The following is a 19,366-nucleotide window of genomic DNA, read 5'->3' on the forward strand; positions in this document are numbered from 1 at the left end:
GAGACGAAGCGTTCTTTCTTCTTTTCATTTAAGTGTTTCGCAATGGTGCAAAACACATGATGCGGGCAATTGTATATGTATTTTGATGGCCTTGTTTACACCGCCTGATTGAAGGCTAAATGCAAGGAAACTTCACTTTGTATACCTTGGTGATAGATAGACAGTGCATACTACTGAAGCACACGTAATTGAGCTGCAGTGTTGTTAGTTGTCAAATTTTCTTATTACCAGCCTTTTATTTGCACCTAAGGAGACGACGCGTGCACTTAGCATCTGATGTTGGTGTATGCTTATTACTCCCACAAGTTTTCGGCAATGATGCATCAAAAGGCAACATGCTAGTCACTACGCTCTGAAAAATATTTTTTTCTCTTGCAGATCAGTTAATCATGACGCGCCATATCTCATTTCACCCTTTTGGAGCTCTTTATTTTCCACTGCAGGGACGCTCCTCCTGGGAATAGTTATTAGTATTGCCACTGGTAAGTACAATATCTGTAGTAAGGTTAGTTTGTGTTTTAATGTGAAAGCACTAAGGAGTTCTTGTCCAACAAAAGCCGGTGCCGTCGGTGTCGGCAGCGATGGCCGCGAGCAAAAAATGATGGTAGGCAACTCATAAATAGAAACAACTTGCAAGATGAGCTGAGTGGGAATCGAAGCAGGGTTTCCGGAGTGTGAGACGGAGACGCTACCACTTCAGCCATAAGCTGGATGGTTCAATTCGGGACAAAAGCGCCTCTAGTGAATGCGGTGTTGCCTTAGAAACGTACCGTAGAATGTTATACTTCGCTGTATATTGGTAATTATGAGCATGTATATTACAGAAGTCGCAGTTAAACAAGTAGCGAAGTACGTTTCCGCTACATTTCTTCTGCGCTTGGCGCACACGCAGAGCCGTCTTGCGGCAAACACAGATGACCCGCGCCTCGTAATGTACAGCGCTGCCCCGACAGGTGGCGCGCCACTCGCCCGCTTCTCCCCTTCGTCTCGTTTGAGCGCATTGGGGAAGTGCGGGGAGCGGTGCGTTGCGGACCCTTGCGTTTAATAAGTTTTCTCGCTCTCTCCCGTTCCAAGTTCCAGCGTGCGTCTCTCGAACCCTCGTGTCTAGGCGACGCGGCTCCTCTTTCCGCTCACAGCGCGATTCCTAGTGCAGCGTGCGATGCGGGACGCCTCTGATGTGATCGCTGCACGGTAGCGCGTCTGGTGGGAAAGCGTCCACTGCGATGTGTGCCGTGTTGCTGGCGAGGAGTCATGCGTCTGCGTGGTGCTCCTAAGTGAGATAGAGGACGATCCCATCGAAGCGTCAGTCCCATGATCACGTGCGCCTTCATGGCGCGTCTCCGTGCCGATCAGAACGTTTGGCTCGCGTAGATTGTTTCTCCCTCCGAGACATCGAGTTCATTGGTTTGTTCAGCTTGCTCCGGCACAAGTTTCGTTTCCAAGAGCATGCCGAGCGAATGAGTGGGTGGTGCGAGCGGCGTGCGATAACGCTATCGCTTTCCACTTTTGAAGGCGAAGCTTAGGCGTCCTCCAATTTTTTCCTGATTAATGCTTACTACGGTCGGTTAGCTTCATATTTATTAAATCCTTAAATACTTCATTCTATTCCATGAATCTTCGTACTCCAGTGATCCTACGTTTTTGCAACTTTCATTCTTCAAGAAAAAACTTTGGTTTGCGAACAATTCACAATCAACAGGAAGGCGAAAGAACTTTCTTACGTCTTATGCACTAAAACAGTTCTTTTTCCTTGATAAAATAATGTTTAAACAACCATATTAAACATCTACGCTTATTTCACCTTAGCTTCTCACTCTTTCCTTGTAAATAAGGCAATATTCCTGAAATCCCTGAAAAAAGTATACTGAAATGGAAATTATTCAAGCTGTATTTGAACGCAATCGAAGAAAGGTGACCAACGTGGAAGCGAGCTCATACTAGGTGGAACCTTTGTGTCACAACACCGTCTTTTCATTGACAGAATGGCCATGAACCAGTTATGCTGTATCATCGGCTTGTCACGCAGTATCTAAACGTCTGGGTAAAAGCAAAACTGTAGCGCCTGAATTAGGTGATGCTGACAAAAATGTTCTCAATGCTCCCGCCGGAGTAATGTCAGAAATAGAATTCTCCAATGTTCAACCCCATTATCCTACATAAGCTTTCCTTCGTCATTGCAGTTACGTAGAATTTGCCATAACATTTACATTCACTATAATTTATCAAAAATACACCGCTGTTCATAAATAGAAATAGCCTCCTTACTTTGTTCCCTGCCACTGTGCATGTATTTCATAGTTATTGTCGAAAGCTTGTCAAAGATCCGCTGATATACAGCTACTACTTTTTTAAAACGCTTCAACGAGGAGCGATTCAACAGATGAAAAGAAAACCGCCGTCTACTGAGGGCTGTAGCAATAATATTAAATTTGAGAAGGCGAAAGCGAAAACCAATTTTGAAGAATGGTCTTATTCTTTGGACTTTTAGTACTTCTTTCGCTACGCGACCATCATCCACACACGTCGAGTGCCGTTATTTTCGTAACTGAGACGCTCTCCTCGCCATAGCGCGTCTATGGACGTGCGAGTTCTAGGGCCGATCACCGGTGTGTGGGAAAGCTATATCGAGAACAAACAGAATTATTGAGATGCACGCAATAAAGAGCGGCCGCTAGCGCGCATATGCGTTTACTCTTTAGCACGGAATGTAATGGTTTGCAAGCACTCGAAGTTTTTTGACGAAAAGCTGAAGTACTGGGATCTGCGGTTAATGCTGCAGACAAATGGTCACTATCCACAAAGCGAAACCACGTTTGCAATGCTTTACACGATCAACTAGAGCAATCAAAACTCGCGGGCACCAGATAAAAAAAAATATGGGGTTTTACGTGCCAAAATTACTTTCTGATTATGAGGCCTGCAGTAGTGGGGGGACTCCGGAAATTTGGACCCCCTGGGGTTCTTTACCGGGCACCTAAATCTATGTACACGGCTGTTTTCGCTCAGCAGCCCAAAATCATAGCCATTGAGCAAGCACGGCGGGTCGGGCACCAGATATTACACTGGCACCTTCGACGAGTCATGTATACAACCTACAGACCTAACTCCCAGGTCAGACTTTCGACGATTGTCGACTGTGCTCGCCCCTATCGTTGCGCTTTGAACGCTACTTGCTTTTAGGAGCAACAGTTTGCCTAACAAGGAGTTCTCATTCACAGTTTTATGTTTTCTTGAGCATCATTAGAAAGCGATACCTGGTGGAGGTGTTTTTGAGTTCATGAATAGGGATGCCCCTTAATATCCACATCCCTTAGACAACGCCAGTGTCGCCCGTGGCCTTCTATCAAGCTGCAGGAAGCAAAGCCTGCCTCCGAAGCCAGGACTTCAACCTGAAACGTGCATGAAGATAGTGGCGAAGTTAGCAACCACAATGCCAGCCCCAGCGTCCCGCATCGTGCTACAACAGCCCAGGGAGCCACCGATTTTCAGCGGATAATTGTTTGAAGACCCGAAATGCTCGCTGGAAACATACGAGAGTGTCGCTACATTCAAAAAATACAATTCCGACGACAAGCTGCGGCACGTATACTTCTCCCTAGGACATGCCACCAGAACGGTATTTGAGAATCGTAAGCCCGCCCTAAGAACGTGGGAGCTCTTCCGTAGCACCTTCTTTAACACATTGACGAGCAACATCTGCAAAGAGGGGGCTGAAGCGATAGTGTATTCCAGTGCTCAACTCGCAAACAAGAACATTGCAATCTATACTAAAGAGATAACCCTCCTGTTCCGCCACACCGACCCATAGATGTCTTATGACCACAAAAATCGCTTCCTGCTGTGTGGTGTGAAACAATAGCTTTTCGACAGGGTTACTGGCAATCCAACCAAGGCCGTCAATGAAATTTTACCGGAAGCCAGCGACATTGCGAAGACGCTGGAAATGCTGTAGTTGCAAATAAGAAACGTTCTACACTGAACTGCGTACACTTGAATTCCCACGCATTTTCAGAACGACGTCGTTTTATTTACCAGATGAAAAGTTTATAGTGACTCGTATTTTGTTTCATTCCTAGAAAGACCAAACCGATGCTCCCTTTCAATTGACTGCAGTTCAATTCTCAAATTGGTTGTTCAGATGCCCATAACCAGGATTTTGAACTGCCCCACGTTTGAGAGTGGTCGTTATCATCTATTTCTTGAAACACAAAATTTATTCTACGGATTTTATTCTTGAGGCCTATATTTTCCTTTTGTTGAACGGTTGCTTGATGAGCAAGATCCTTACTTGATGTTGCTGGCTCAAGTACCAATTTCATAATGTGGCTTATGTGGCCATTGGTTGTATCAATCTTGGGGTTTATTTCAACCATCTTAGCATCATGGTTAGTTATTCTGCTGCTAATGGTATCTAGTATAGACATGACAGTATCCTGCGTTTCTTTCAAATAAATAATTTCTCCATCAAAACGCCCAGAATGAATTGTGTTCAATGTCACTGGAAAGTAGCAAGAGCCCAGCGAGGTAGAACACTTGGTTCACACACACACACAAAAAAAACAAGAGGTTTCTTGACAAGTTTGGTGCACACTCATGCTGCAGATGCAACACATGCCTTTGTGAAGCAGCACGCAATGCTATAACTGATTCAGATATATCAATAAGACGTACACCACTAGACTGCGGAAATAACAGTGGTCTGAGCTGCATGTCAGCAAGCATGTCGGCACGATATCCCACGCTGCAATAGTGCCGTGAAGTTATATAGGCCAGCCGCGGATCACATGGCTGAAAACGCTCGAAGAGACTCCCTCCGACGTCGCCGTCGAACAAAATGTCCAAGCGAGCCACGCATAATTCGTAGTCCAGAGATAAATCTTCGTTGGTTGTCTACATGTGGGACGATGAACGCGAAAATCGGCCACTGAAGCCCGGATGAACCATACTCCCATCACGGTGCTGCTGCACAATCACCGTCCAAGAAGATTCGAAAACATGCAGAAACAACAGTAGTCTTAGCTGCAAGTCGGCAAGCGCGCCGTCTCCAAATGGCCACTGTGGGATACTGATAAAAATATTCAACATATTCAATTGTTATTTATTGATGACATCCCTGTATTCATAGTTTATTCTTGCTGAATAATAACTGAAGGTACCCTTCTAACGGGAATTTGATTTATTGGAGTAATAAGACAACTTATGCAGCATAATAGGCGGAGGTTGCTGTTCAAAACGTTGGCTATCACTTTGTTTTATATTTTCAGGCGAGCACAAGCGACTTCCGGCCGACTCCAGGTATCTGAACCCTTCTCTGGCGAAGATGTGGTTGAAGCTTCACGTTATACGGGACAGTGAGGCAGAAGAGGTCAGTTTTGAAGTCAGGGCCGAGATATGACCGGCAATTGGGGCAGTTGTTGAGGAAATTGCTTCTAACGTTTCAAAAGAGAGACGTAACCAAATAATGAATTTGTCATGCACTGCACGAACGCGTTGCAGGCTAAAAAGAAAAAAAGCTTAAGCGGGCTGTGAATGAATTCTAATAACAAGGGTGACCTGGTGGAGCATACGGAGAAAGAACATGTAAGCAATTGCCACACATTGTCCAAAGGAAAGCAGTGCTTACGAAAATTTTATGATGACCTTCAAATATATATGATAAACATTTCTGAGAACGTAGCGATAACATTCTTATACACATAAAGGAATGTAGAGAGACACAAAGATAAGCAAAACATATTGATGGCGAGAGCATGGGAAAGCTATTCTATAATTTACGTGCTGAATTGACAGTACATAACTTTTCAAGTAAAACTCTTGCTTGGGCTAGTTGGTTCATGCTTGAAGTACGTAAAGGCAAGGCGCAGAAGACCAGGACTTAGGAAGAAACACAAAGAGGCGCCCGTCTTGTCGTTTGTGTTTCTTCCTAAGTCCTGGTCTTCTGCGCCTTGCCTTTACGTACTTCAAACATAACTTTTCATTCGACGAAATATTTACATGTTCGTTCAATAGACCATGCCTTACAATACAAACGCCCCGCTATTTAAGCTAAGATTATAAAAGAAAAATTCATGATATGCTTTATACTGAAATAAAGAGAGTGAAAACTAACCAAAATTTATATTAACAACCTGGAGATTCAGAGCACGATCGGCTCCTTCTTCATGGCTGTGATGGCACGAGGTTTGAAAGGCTTATAGCGCGTTTGGGGCTTTGACAGCTGCTTTGACAATTTTCGTATACCTCAAGAGTGAACGGCGGGAACTGTTTCTGATGAACGATTCATGTCACCCGGCATCTTGTGGAAAATCCGAGCTTCCGAAAAGAGCCGCCTCCGGTGGTTCTCTCCCAAAGACTACAGCGCCCTCAAAGTGATGCTCGTGAGCGAAAAGCTCGCAGAGCTTGGCCACTGCACTGTATTCTCTGTTTAGGTGGCGAAGGTAGTTCTTTAATTGAGGAATTGTTTCTAGGAAGCCTTTATTCTCGCTAATATTCGACGCAGGGCATTCGGTGCAGGTAATCTTGTAATCTTGTACGCTTTTTCGGCAGTAGCGTGGCCTTTTCGGCGAATGCAGGGGCTGCCGACCGAAGAAAGAGCCTTGCAACCGACGTCCACCCCTGCCCCTCGCCACACACAGGTTATTGTCTCGCCGAGGCAACCTAAGGAAACTGAGGCAACGATGCCGTTTACAGATACCGCTTGTTTGGGGCGTCAGTAAGATATAGCCCTTTGCGGCCAGGGGCAGGGGTTGACGTCGCCAACAAGGCTCCTTCTGCCCTTGGTAGCGTCCTTCCTCGTCTAAAAGACAGCGTTCATGTCGGAAAGGCACAGAGCATTGTTTATATCAGTCAGTCAGTCAGTCAGTCAGTCAGTTTTTATTTGCAGGAAAAAAACATCATCCTGCGGGTGGCAGAGACTAAAGGCATGATTGCCTGACGAGGTCTCTGCCCCCGTAATATCATTACCTGCACCGAATACCCGTCGTCGTATAATAGCGAGACCAAAGATTTCCCGGAAGTAATTCATCAGAAGAAGAATGACCTTCGCCACCTAAACACAGAATTCAGTGTTGTGGCAGAGCACTGCCAGCTTGCCAGTTTTTTGCTTACCAGATTCGCCTCGACGGTGCTGTAGTCTTAGAGAGAAAATAACCACCGGCGGCGGCTCCTTTCCGAATACTGGCACATTCAGCAGTGGTCATGTGACAGCGATCTTTCGCAAGGCATACTTCGCGCCATTTACTGTCAACGTCTACAAAAAGTGTCTGCGCTCCCTTCAAAGGGCCTGTCAAATCGTAAAAACACGCATAGCACTGCTACTCCTGAAGGAGGATCCGGTCGTTCTCCGCAAAGTCTCACTTGTTAAATAAATTCCCCGCTTGCAGGTTTCCTTCTCTTTACTTCAGCTTTACCAAGCAGACAGCTGTAAGCCGAGTGTTTACCTTTGATGCGTTATACTCATTTTAGAGCCAAAGCAATTGATGTGGTCACGAACGCAATCCTCACTTAAAAAGCTTGCCTCTTGCTTGGCCTATCAATGAAAGCAGCACAATATTGCTTTCAGCTTCGGTTTCACGGTGATGGAAATTGGAGACGTTACTTACTTTTGGGTCCTAAGATTAGTAGTGAGAACATTAATTTCTTGAAAATAGCACTAAATGTAATAGTAACTTTCTGTGAGCCAAAGAAATTCTTAGGTGGCTTTTTTTGCGAAGAGTAATGTAAAACAGTGGTATTTTAAGAGCTTTTCAGCATGTTTTAGAGGAAGCTTGACTAGTTTGTCTGTATAACTGCTGTTAATTTGTGTTCGTCTAACACAGCTCCTTGCATAAAATATTTCATTATGTTGATTTCCAGATAAAAGCATCACCAAGAAGGGAATGATACCTTAATCAAGTTGTTATTTTCTAGTGATTTCAATCAGCCTAATTTGACAATAATATTGATACTAGAGGTCCACAATCTTTTCTGCAATGTTTGTTACGTGTGGCAAAAACACAGACGTGTGACGGCGTTAAGACCACTAAATGACTATTCGAAGCTGAACGGGCTGAGGTCTTTGTCTGCAAGTGAGGTTAGAAATAGCAACTTCCCGTTCACGAACAAGCTCCTCTAGCAATTGCGCCACATCAGGTAAGCTTAAGTGCGAAATTATGGCAGTATGTCCTGCAGATCATCGGATGGGCGCCAAAATGACTACATGGCATCATTCTGCGTGAGCTTTGCAGGGAGTATTGCCTAAGGTTCGATAAATTGGAACACTCTGCTCCTACCGCAAGAAAGCCAAGTGCAATGGGACTCGCCACTGTGCGTATGCTTCTTGGGGTTGAGGGGGGTCGCATTACAAATGCATCACAAACAGCGAAATTACACTTGACCCCTCTTTCCAAATCTCTCGAAAGGAGCGGAAAGGCTTTGGAGGAGGCGGAGTTATTATATTCATTAGAGATGACAATGAACCGTCTATTAGTGATAGTCGACTGTCGCCTTGAAGTAGTCTGGTTCTCTGCACGCATTGGACACAGGCAATATGTCTTCGATGCATAACATCGTCCACCATACAACCATTTGGAATTTGTTCATTTTTTCAATGATGCTGTACAACAGTTCATATCCCAGTTCCAAAAATGCATATTGATATTAGGGGATGACTTTAATCACCCAAGTATCGAGTAGTCGACGTCGTCCTAGAAGGAAAATAGCAACAGATGTTGACGTCATTTTCTACAAACCTTGCAATTTCATCATTTAACTCAAGTAGTGCGCGAACCAACTCGTGGTTCCCACGTACTGGACATTCTTTTAAGAAATCATCCAGATCTTGCTGAGACACATGTACTAGAACCAGTAAGGGATCACAGGGTTGTGCAGTGTTTCTTTCCATTGAAACCTGCCGTGCAAAATACAGCAGAATATGCACTCTGACCTACGCATACACAGACACTGGCAGAATGATTGGTATGTTAGCCTCATTTACACACGACTTTGTAAAGAATTTTCCAAACAGAATGGTTAATGATTATTGCAGCTTCTTCCACGATAAACTCAATGAAGTTGAAACTACGTGTTTACCAAAAATGAGGATCAGGTCAAGGCAGAACGATCCACGGTTTACCCTCAAAGTTAAGAAATGCATAGATAAGAAAAAAATGCATTCAGAAAAGCTGCCCGAACAAATGCTCGAGAAGACCAGCAAATTACAAAACCCTAGCACGCCATACAGAAACTGCAATTCTCGAAGCTAAAGACAAGTTTTTTCATTGCGCCATTCCCAATATGATAAAAAACTGATCTGAAAAAGTTTTGGCAAGTGGTTAATCCGAAACCAAATCAAGCTGCTGCCTTACTAATTTCAGAAAGCGGAGCAGTGCTTAACATAAGAGATAGCACACAGCTATTTAGCAGATGTTTCTTTGCAGTTTCACTTGATAACACAGTTCCCTTCAATAATCGTTTATTCCATTCTCTTTTCATCCATAATAATATCGTAACATAGTGTCCCTGATGCAATCGACAGGCTTTCTGATAAAACCAGCCCAGGTCCTGATGGTATAAGTGCTCAACTTCTAAAATTAACCTCGCACTACTCTTCTGTTTTGTTCTCTCTTATATTTCAGCAACCCCTAGATACGGGATGCCTACCGGAAGATTGGAAATCAGCACTAGTAATACCGGTATTTAAAGCTGGTGATATTGCATGGTATAATAAATACAGGCCTATATCACTGACATTTATTTGTTGCAAATTACGGGAACACATCCTGTACTATCGCATTACAGCCTACCTTAACGAAAATAGCCTACTCCTCGGTAACCAACATGGCTCTCGTGAAAACAGCTGGTGTCAGACGCAATTATAGGGACTTGTAAGAAATATTGATATTTCTTTGCGCAAACTGATTTCTACAGTTGCCATTACTAATGATTTTTTAATTTGCTAAAACTGAAAGTTAGAGACCTACAGCTTGACTACAACACGACTCGTTGGATTGAGGAGTCCCTAACGAACGGATTTCAAATAATCATTCTAAACAACTGCTTTTCTAACCGCACTGATGTCAATTCGGGAGTTCCACTAGGGTTCATCTTTGTACTACTGCTACCTTTAATATACATCAATGAGATCGCAACTAATATTACTTCACAAATACGTCTCTTCTCAGGGGACTGCATCTTGTATAATGAAATAAGCGTCCTGCCGACAAATGAAAGATAGAAATTAACATAGCAAAAACTAAACACTTAGAATTTGCTTCGATTACTCGACCTACCTCTGACCAGTATACAATACGCGGTATTACTGTTGACTCAGTCTCTTCCATCAAGTATTTGGGTGTTCTGTTTCCTGCAATTTAGGCTGGAATACTCACATTGAACACATTACCACAAAAGCATGTAAAAAACTTGGCTACCTTAAGCGGCACCCACGCCTTGCGAACACACATACCAGACATCACGCATACAGTTCTCTTATTAGACCCTCGTTATAAAATTCGTCCGCAATTTGGCAGCCCTATCACTCTGATTTCACGAATCTACTTGAATCAGTCCAAAATAACGCTGCGCGGTTCATCTTATCTTGATACTGTCGACATGGAAGTGTGGACCTCCTAATGAAATTACTCAATCTCCATTCTCTTGACATGCGGAGGAAATTATCTCGGCTGCCCTTCTTACATAGTTTTTACCGTAGCAACATTGCATTCGCTCGACCCAATATTCTAGCCGCTCCCCACATCTCTACCCACACAGTGCATGTTGATAAAGTAAAACCTATATTTGCCAGGACTAACGCTTATAACTATACGCCTCTAGTTTTATATATTGCCGGATGCAACTCGTTCCCTTCAAATATTGTTTCGCTTACCGAATGCTCATCATTTCAAGCAGCACAGCTAATCTTTTTGGAGTGTATCAACCTGTCTCAACCCACATATGCTTGAATATTTACATACATCGTTTTCATGCGCTTGGTATTGTATAACATTCATTCTGTTTCATCTTATATGTACTTTTGTATCTTGTTTACCTAAATCGTCGTTCGATTTTATCTTCAATCTCGTGTTCTGATAGCTACCTGCCAGCTCCATCGCGTTTTAAATTTTCATGCGTTTCTCACGCTACCAAATATTGTATAAACTGCGTTTCTTTTAAAGCGAAGCTTTCTTTGCCCCTTCCTTTGACTTTCCCACTGGTGCTGCTGCTGTGGCGGCTGCTGTCATGCACATCGCGTCGGAGCGGGCCGGGGTGGCTCAGAGCGTGTGTATATGTGTCAGGAGCGAGTAAGAGAGGAAAGGCGACGATAGAAACTCGTTGTTAACCCATCGCGTCGAATGTGCACAATGCCTTCTGGAGCTCCCTGGCCGTCGCCACATTAGCCTCTTGACAGCAGTGAATATCCGTGACTCCCCTCAGAAGCATTGCTGAATAGCAGCGATTTGTTTTTTACTAACGTTTAAATCGAGAAGGCACGTAGAACTGTAGGGAGGAGGGAGAAGAACAGGCAGTTCCCACACAAGGGAGGGGTGAGGGGGCCTGACGTGAGAAGGCAAGCAAACCCTGCAACTATGCGACGGCGGTTGCAGGGTAATTGGGTAAGCTTCAGTTCACGGTACGCAACACTACGTCGCTGCTATTTCTGAAAAATAAACACCATACAAATATGTCACGTGGACAAACTACGCAGGGCGTACAGAAGCGGATCGGCATTGATTAAAGCGCATCGTAGAGTTCAGGCGACACTACGGAAGCTGTCGACGGTCAAATGAACACTTTTGTGCCCGCCGCGGTATCTCTGCGACTGCGGCAATGCTAGAAGTCGCGGATTTGATCCCGACTGCGGTAGCCGCATTTCGACGCAAGCAAAATAGAAAACACACGTGCACTTATATTTTGGGATACGTTGAAGAGCATCACGTTGTCAATATAATCCGCTGTCCGCCACAACGGCATGCTTCATAATGCGGTCGTGGTTTTGGCACGTACAGCCCCCATAATTTTCATGATACTTCTGCCACAATGGGAAGTGCCATGTGAGGCAATGACTATGGTCAATCCTCTCAGAGGTGATGAAATATGGCGCGCAACAATGCATCAAGCAAACACCTCTCCTTCCGTTTTCTGTGTACGGCGCAAGCAAACAGGACTGGTTCCCGCAAGGTAACGTTTAACATCAGCTCAACACTCTGGTGGTAGATTAAACGTTGAAGAAATAAAGGTTAACCTTAAACGTCAGCGCTAACTATTGTCAATCAAAGCATCCTGCACAGGAAGCTTCGCTTACATCGATTCCCACATTTCGTTGGATCTGCATATTTTTATTACTTTCTTTTCTTCTGTTTTGTTTGCTTCCGTTTGACGTTTTGATCATTTTTATTGTCCCTAATATCTTCCTAAGTTTTCTGCATTGCACACATTGTACTTACGCTTGACCTTTCTCGTCCCCTCCTATATAATGCGCAAACCCAAATAAATAAAAAATAAAGAAATATAAACGCTGTCTGCCACAGCCAAACACGAGGATGAAGATACTGCATACTGCAATAATTTGATTCTGAAGTTCTGGTGCAAAGCTCTCATGAAAGAAAACCTGTATTCTTCTAACCTGCAGGTATCACATTTTATTCGCTCTCCAAAGTGAAATCCCTCTTTTAGTCACTTCGCTAAGCGAACACATTTCTTTGAATATGTGTTGTAACGTCCCTACAAGCAATTCTAACTCGAAACGGCCAGTGTTTCGTACACTCTGTACGAAAGGCACTGAATATTTTAGTCGTAATAGCAAGAAACAAAAATAGGTGTATGCGCATGGGGTGTCGAGCAGATGGATTACCCGCCAGGATATAAAAAGAGAGACTTGTATGTTGTTTGCCCGTAATATTGGAACGTAAAATATTTGTGGGGACTTGTCATAATAAGTTCAAATCGTTCGCTCCGCTTTCAGATAGCAGACAGCGCCTACATATTTCGCGAAACATTGTATGTTCGGTTAGGTAGGTTTCATCTACAATACAAGTTCGTATGCTTCTAAGAAATGAGGGGGAATACTGTGCTCAGTGCTAGTTTGTGACAGGGAACATTAATGCACATCGTAGCAATGAGTTACCTAATGTTGTTTGCCAACAGTGTAACTTGTGACTCTGCTATACCCATCCTAATGTCGCGGTGTTGGTAAAAATATTAGAACTCTGAAATTGAATACGTCACGACACCCTTAGATTGGAGCAATTATGTTAGAAGCTATACTGGGAGATCGTTTGCAGGAATATATTAAACCACCACTATATTTGATACTACTGTAATTTTTTTCACATAAATATGCACAAGTTGAATATCATTTTTAATTATACTTAGGATGAATCTTCAGCAATGCGAAAATGCAGAAAGTCCTGTATAACTCGGCGCTCAGGCAGTTGCACGATCTGTCATGTGAAATGTAAGATCAAGGTTAAAGAGTTTCATGACAAACAATGAAAACGATGAAAGTTCTTTAGACCAAATTACGGTCAAGATAGCATGTCGACCTCTATAATTGGCCGTCCTGGCAGCTACAAAAAATTGTGTGCGTCGAAGCGAAGGAAGCGGAAGTGGACGCAAGTGAAGGAAAGTACTAAAGTCAAATATGTACATACATTTAGCAGCGCGACATGGAACGCAGGCAGCCATTACTACAAATGACTTAGGTCTCTTGGCTATGCGAGAGATTTTGCATGGATTTCCTGCCGTCTCTTTCAACGCAGAAATATTGTCTCCAGCCCTGCTATATTTACATTATCATGTCAGCTTCCAGTTCCGTGTAAACCACAACTGACGACAACACCATGTTATATGCTTTCATCTCACCGATAATAGTTCATGTTTTTGTGACAAAGGTGTCATCTTTTGACAGAGCTATCACTGCGAAAACAGAGAAGGGACCTCAATAATAAAAAAAAAACGTAATATTTTTTTTTGGCTGTCAGATAAGAATCAGCGTAGATGAAATCTACAATTTATTTCTTGCTGCTGGGATAATGAGCAAATGGCAACCACAAATATTCCCTTTAGGATGAATCCCGGCTTTACAAATGGTGAAGAGGTTTTCACTACGTTCCTCGCACTTGTGCTTTGTACAGGCACACTCGCAAAGGTTTACTGCACAGCTTAGTGAAATTATATATTGGAATAAATCCTTAAATCCTGGAGTTTAGGTTTTCTAAGCACCCCGTATTTTTGGTGTCTGAATTGATTGTCACCGCCTGGGGTTCTTTAGCGTGCGCCAAATGCACGTTCCACGAGCGTTTTTTTCCCCCTTCCGCCGCCATCGCAATGTGGCCGCGACAGCCGGGATTAAACCTGCGACGTCGAGCTGAGCATCGGAACACCCTAGCTTCCGTGTCGAGTGACAAATCGCCACTTTAACGTCCATCATCGTCCGTTGTCAAGTAGGCGTCGGCAAGGCGGTTGGCACACACATGGCAGGAAAGCTTTCTTTTTCATAGAAGCTCATACGTTCAGAAAACAGCGATCCACAGAACAGCCGCACTTCTTGTTACTGTGACACTTCTGGTGAAACAAAAGTAGTGTGGCTGCGCATTCAGAATAAAGAAAAGGAGCCACTACATGCTTGCGTGCTGATTGACAGTATCGCTGCATTTTCATATAACTCAGCGAAGGCGTACGCAAAAGCTCGGAATGTACGCACGGCACTCTGTCAGCTTTATGTGCATGGAAACGCATGGACTCCCAAATTATGTGTAAAAGAAAACGTGCCTACTACTTGGCAATAATGCGAGAGCCTCACTGCCCTAAAAGAAACTTTGATAAATTCATTTAGTCGTGACCTTGTGCGTTTTCAAGAGTGTAACATTACGCTCATATCCTGAAACACATCATGGAAGACAAAAGCCACGGCTGCTTATCCACACACCGATATTTACTGACTTCTGTACAACGATATTCTACAACACAAGATTCTTTTCAAATTTGTTATGTATGTATGCTTAGCAAGGTATTCAAATTTGTGTTTAGCATCTATTAAAATGTTGGCTATTATCTTCCCCTCTCAAATGAAAACGTCAACCCTATCTATCTTGCCGAGGTCGCTGACAATAGGTTTCGTCCGGCTTCTCGTCTGGAAATTCGCGAGCTAAGCACATAGACATTGGTTTCGTAAAAACTGACTACAGCTTCCGGCACGCACAATCCGCTCTTACACGCCACTGTAGCAATCGAGGAGTCGTCCACGATGGAGAAGTTTGCAACCTATAGCTAGTTTTTCTTCGAGGAGCAATACTAGGGTTAGTTTGTTAACCCGCCTAGGTGGCCTATTGGCTTCGGCGTTGACCTGCTAAGCCTGAGGCTGCGAGATCAAATCACCGGCCACGGCGGCCGCATTTTGAAGAGACCGAAAAGCTCAAACGCCCATGCAACATATCTTGCGTCCACGGTAGGGAACCGTAGGCGGTAAAAAAAATGATTTTTTGGTCCTTCATTACGGGGTGCCTCATATTCATAGCGTGGTTTTGTCACGTAGAAAAAAAAAAAAAACCTTCAATTACTGCGATGAACGCCAAAAGAAAAAAAAAATAATGCATATGGGGTAACTTCAATGCACTTGAACGCGACAACTGACAGAAATCATGATGACACAATCCTCATTTCGCAAAAGTATAACAAATGTAGTTGCAGCATGGTTCTTGAGAAAACATTATTTATTGTGCACATAATTGGACGTTATTATACAGCTTAAAACTACACCTTTACCATGAAATAGCATGCAAGTGATAGATACAATAGTGCGCAGGGAAATTCCGACCTCCAAGTGCACTTTCACGGCGGCTCTTAATTCACAATCCCGTTTTGAAAGACAACGTGTTCTTTTGACGATATTATTTCTGTTTACCCTTTCTGAGTGGTATTTATTCTTGTTTTCAACATACCTGCCTGGTTGATTTCGTTAAAGAGCGCATGCTCAGCCGTGTTGCTGTTTTCACTGCTAAGCTAGTGAACATTGCATAAGTAATTTTTTGCGGTAAACATTTAATTTAAGGCTATCTTATTTTTGTTATACTTTTGTTGACAGTTGAATAATTTCGAAACAAGAATGACGGTAATGAACACGTAAAGTACACCAGCAAGAGTCGCTTGCGATTAATCTTGATTTAGAACAAACGTTTTCATCTTCTCGTTTCAGGCACAGCCAGAGAATGAGCAAGAAACAACGAATGCTGCCCTTGTTTCTAATGAAGAGGAAATGAGGCGTGCTTCCACGAATGTATAAATAAAAGTACTGGAAAAGCTAAACACACTAAGAAGTAACGAGCTGAAAATATAATCTCTGTGACAGCGCACTACAAAGTCTACGGTGCGAAAAAATTAACGCAGATTCCAAAACCTTGTTTTATTGCAATACAGATCAACAGCAATATTTTGTATAACGCTGACAAAGACTGTGGAAAAACGGACAACAGTAATGTGGTCAGCTGTATAAAATACTAAACTGCAACAAGCAAATGACCGAATGTTTTGGCTCAGAAATGCATTTTCATAAATAAGTGTGGCAGAACAACAAATCTGGTAGCTCGTAAACGAAAGTGGTAGTGTCACACTCTGTACCACGTCTACTATCTCCATCTTTCTCGCATTATATATGTCGAATTGCAACCGCGGTGGAAGAGCCCACGTGTATGTCAGTGGTACTGTCTGCGGAGTGATGTGAGTACACCGTTCTCCGCCATAGCATCCTACGCCACGAGGTGTGCGACCGTGTAGGATCGACATTTTTTATCATCTGCTAGTGGCGTGCGGCACTGCGTTAACTTTCTTCGTTTAGTAATTTGTCGTAAGTACGCCTACCTGTAGTATGTTCCCTACAAGCTCTTTCCATTTTTGCATTATTGCTCGTTCTATTTGAGTTGCAAAACTGCCGATGCAGCTAAAGATTCCCTACCGAACTTTATATTGTACCTTGATTTGCACTGCGGCCACTAAGCATCAGAAAACGTCTTAGTTGGCGCTCTTTAAAAAAGTTTTCCAGACGCCTCTATATATCAAGCTGCGCTTGATATATAGAATAACACATCATTCATAAGCACATCACGCTCTTTCTGGAATCAAATAATTTATTGTCTAACATGCAACATGGGTTTAGGCGCGGCTTTAGCACGTTAACGCAGCTAGTTGAGTTCACGCATGACATTTCATTTAACCTTGACGTAGGCAACCAGGTCGATGCAATTTTTATAGATTTCTCGAAGGCATTTGACACCGTTTTACATTCTAAACTTATTGCTAAACTTAATGCTGTACTGAATAATCCTCATTTGGTTAACTGGATTTTAAGCTTTCTCTCATTTCGCTCCCAGTTCGTCTCTTACAGTTCGACTGACTCCGCTACTGTTGATGTGACATCAGGCGTGCCCCAAGGCTCCGTCCTTGGGCCACTTCTTTTTTTATTATACATAAACGATTTGCCACTTCACTACTCTTCTAACATCCGTCTCTATGCTGATGACTGCGTTTTATATGAAGTGATTAAATCTTCTAATGATCATTATCGCCTTCAAGAGTCGTTTTCTAGGTTTTGCGATTGGTGTAACACTTGGCAAATGAACATTAATTTCAATAAAACCGTTCTGATGTCTTTCTGCAACAAATCTTCCCCCTCCCTTTTCAGTTACTCGTCCAATGGCCGTACAGTAGATAAGGTTTCTGAGTATAAGTATCTTGGTGTAATTTTTACGCATAACATGTCATGGTCCAAACACATTGACTACATATGCAGTAAAGCACTAAAAAAGTTAGGTTACTTGAGGCGAACGCTAACCCGATCTCCTAAAGACACAAAGTTACTAATGTATAAATTTCTAATCCGCCCTGTTCTTGATTATGCATCTGTAGTTTGGAGCCCGCATAAGCAGTTGGAGATTAATAAACTAGAGGCTATACAGAAAAAAGCTGTGCGTTTTATATGCCATCGTTACGATCGAGACTTTTCGCCCTCTTCAGCACTTTCTTCCTTGAACCTAAACACGCTCTCTTCTCGTCGCCGTATCGACTCATTAAAATTCTTGCACTCCATAGTCAATTCTTTAGTTAGGCTCTCAAATGATAATTACATTAACTTCACGCCGGGATCATCCACGAGAAGACATCATGACCTAAACTTGATACCCTACTACGCACGTACTAACATGTTCAAATTCAGCTTCTTTCCCCGCTCAATCGAAGACTGGAATTCATTACCTGGATCCATTCGCTCATGCTCATCCCAAATTTTTGCAACCGCCATCCCAGATGCATAATCATGGGTATAGGTATGGGCATAATCAGGCATGGGTATGCCTGGCAGCATTTGTATTTGTATAACTTGTGTATTCTTTCACCAGTGCTCTTTTGCAAAAGTGTTTACTTGTATTTCTGTGTATTTTCTTTTTTTATCTGTGCTCTTTAAAAGTGTTCACTTGTGTATACCGCTGTATACTCCAATGCTTTTTTTTGTACATTTTCTTAACCCACTCCTGCTATAGCGCAAATTGCGCTGCAGTATGTATAAATAAATAAATAAATAAATAAATAAATAAATTCCTAGACTTTGTTTGGCCAGCAGATAAATTTCGCCCCAACCTCAACGGACGGCCTTTGACGGTTATCACCGATCACGATGCCCTGTGCTGCCTTTCGTCTTTCAAACATCCAGCCGGACGTCTCGGTCGGTGGGCTCTACGGCTGCAAGAGTACTCTTACATCGTGGTGTGTAAAACAGGCCGACTCCACAAGGACGCTGATTGCGTGTCACGTCATTCAGTCGACACATCAGACCAGCCTGAGACCGGCGAGTAACTTGCATCCTCTCACTGACCGCGTTTAGTTACTTCGCCGATGAGCAACGACGCGACCCTTAATTGAGAGACATCATTCTCAGCCTGACGCAGGTGTCAACTTCACCCTCTTCGCCTATATTTGTGCTGCAAGATGGCATATTGTACCGTTACAACATGCACCCTGATGGCCCTGAACTGCTACTGGTTGTTCCCAAGCATATGCGTGAGACTGCGTTCGCACAGTTGAATGATGTCCCAAGCACAGGTCATCTGGGAGTCCCAAACACATATGATCAAGTTTGGCGTCGTTTCTTCTGGCCCGGTTTTTACCGTTCCGTGTGTCGTTACGTCCTCTCCTGTACCGCAAAAAACAAGCAGCCCTACCAGCTGGCCGTCTTCAGCACATTCATGTTCCATCTTCGCCATTCGTTTCAGTTAGCCTTCCTTGGCCCTTTTCCTCTATCGCTTACTGGCAACAACTGGATATCAATAGCTGCGGACAACACCACCCGGTAAGCTATCACGAGGGCTCTCCCTAGCAGTTGTGCAAGCGACGTCGCTCAATT

At 43.3% G+C, this 19,366-nt stretch overlaps 1 long non-coding RNA gene across 1 annotated transcript; it reads left to right on the plus strand.

Annotated features, from left to right (window-relative positions):
• Positions 1-382: 382 nt before the first annotated feature.
• On the plus strand, positions 383-16,270 carry LOC126522203 (uncharacterized). The gene is made up of 3 exons (XR_011894978.1): positions 383-482; positions 5,265-5,365; positions 16,172-16,270. It is a non-coding gene; the product is annotated as an uncharacterized lncRNA (long non-coding RNA).
• Positions 16,271-19,366: the final 3,096 nt, after the last annotated feature.

The sequence above is a fragment of the Dermacentor andersoni genome, chromosome 6 (genome assembly GCF_023375885.2).
Source record: "Dermacentor andersoni chromosome 6, qqDerAnde1_hic_scaffold, whole genome shotgun sequence".
NCBI lineage: Eukaryota > Metazoa > Arthropoda > Arachnida > Ixodida > Ixodidae > Dermacentor > Dermacentor andersoni.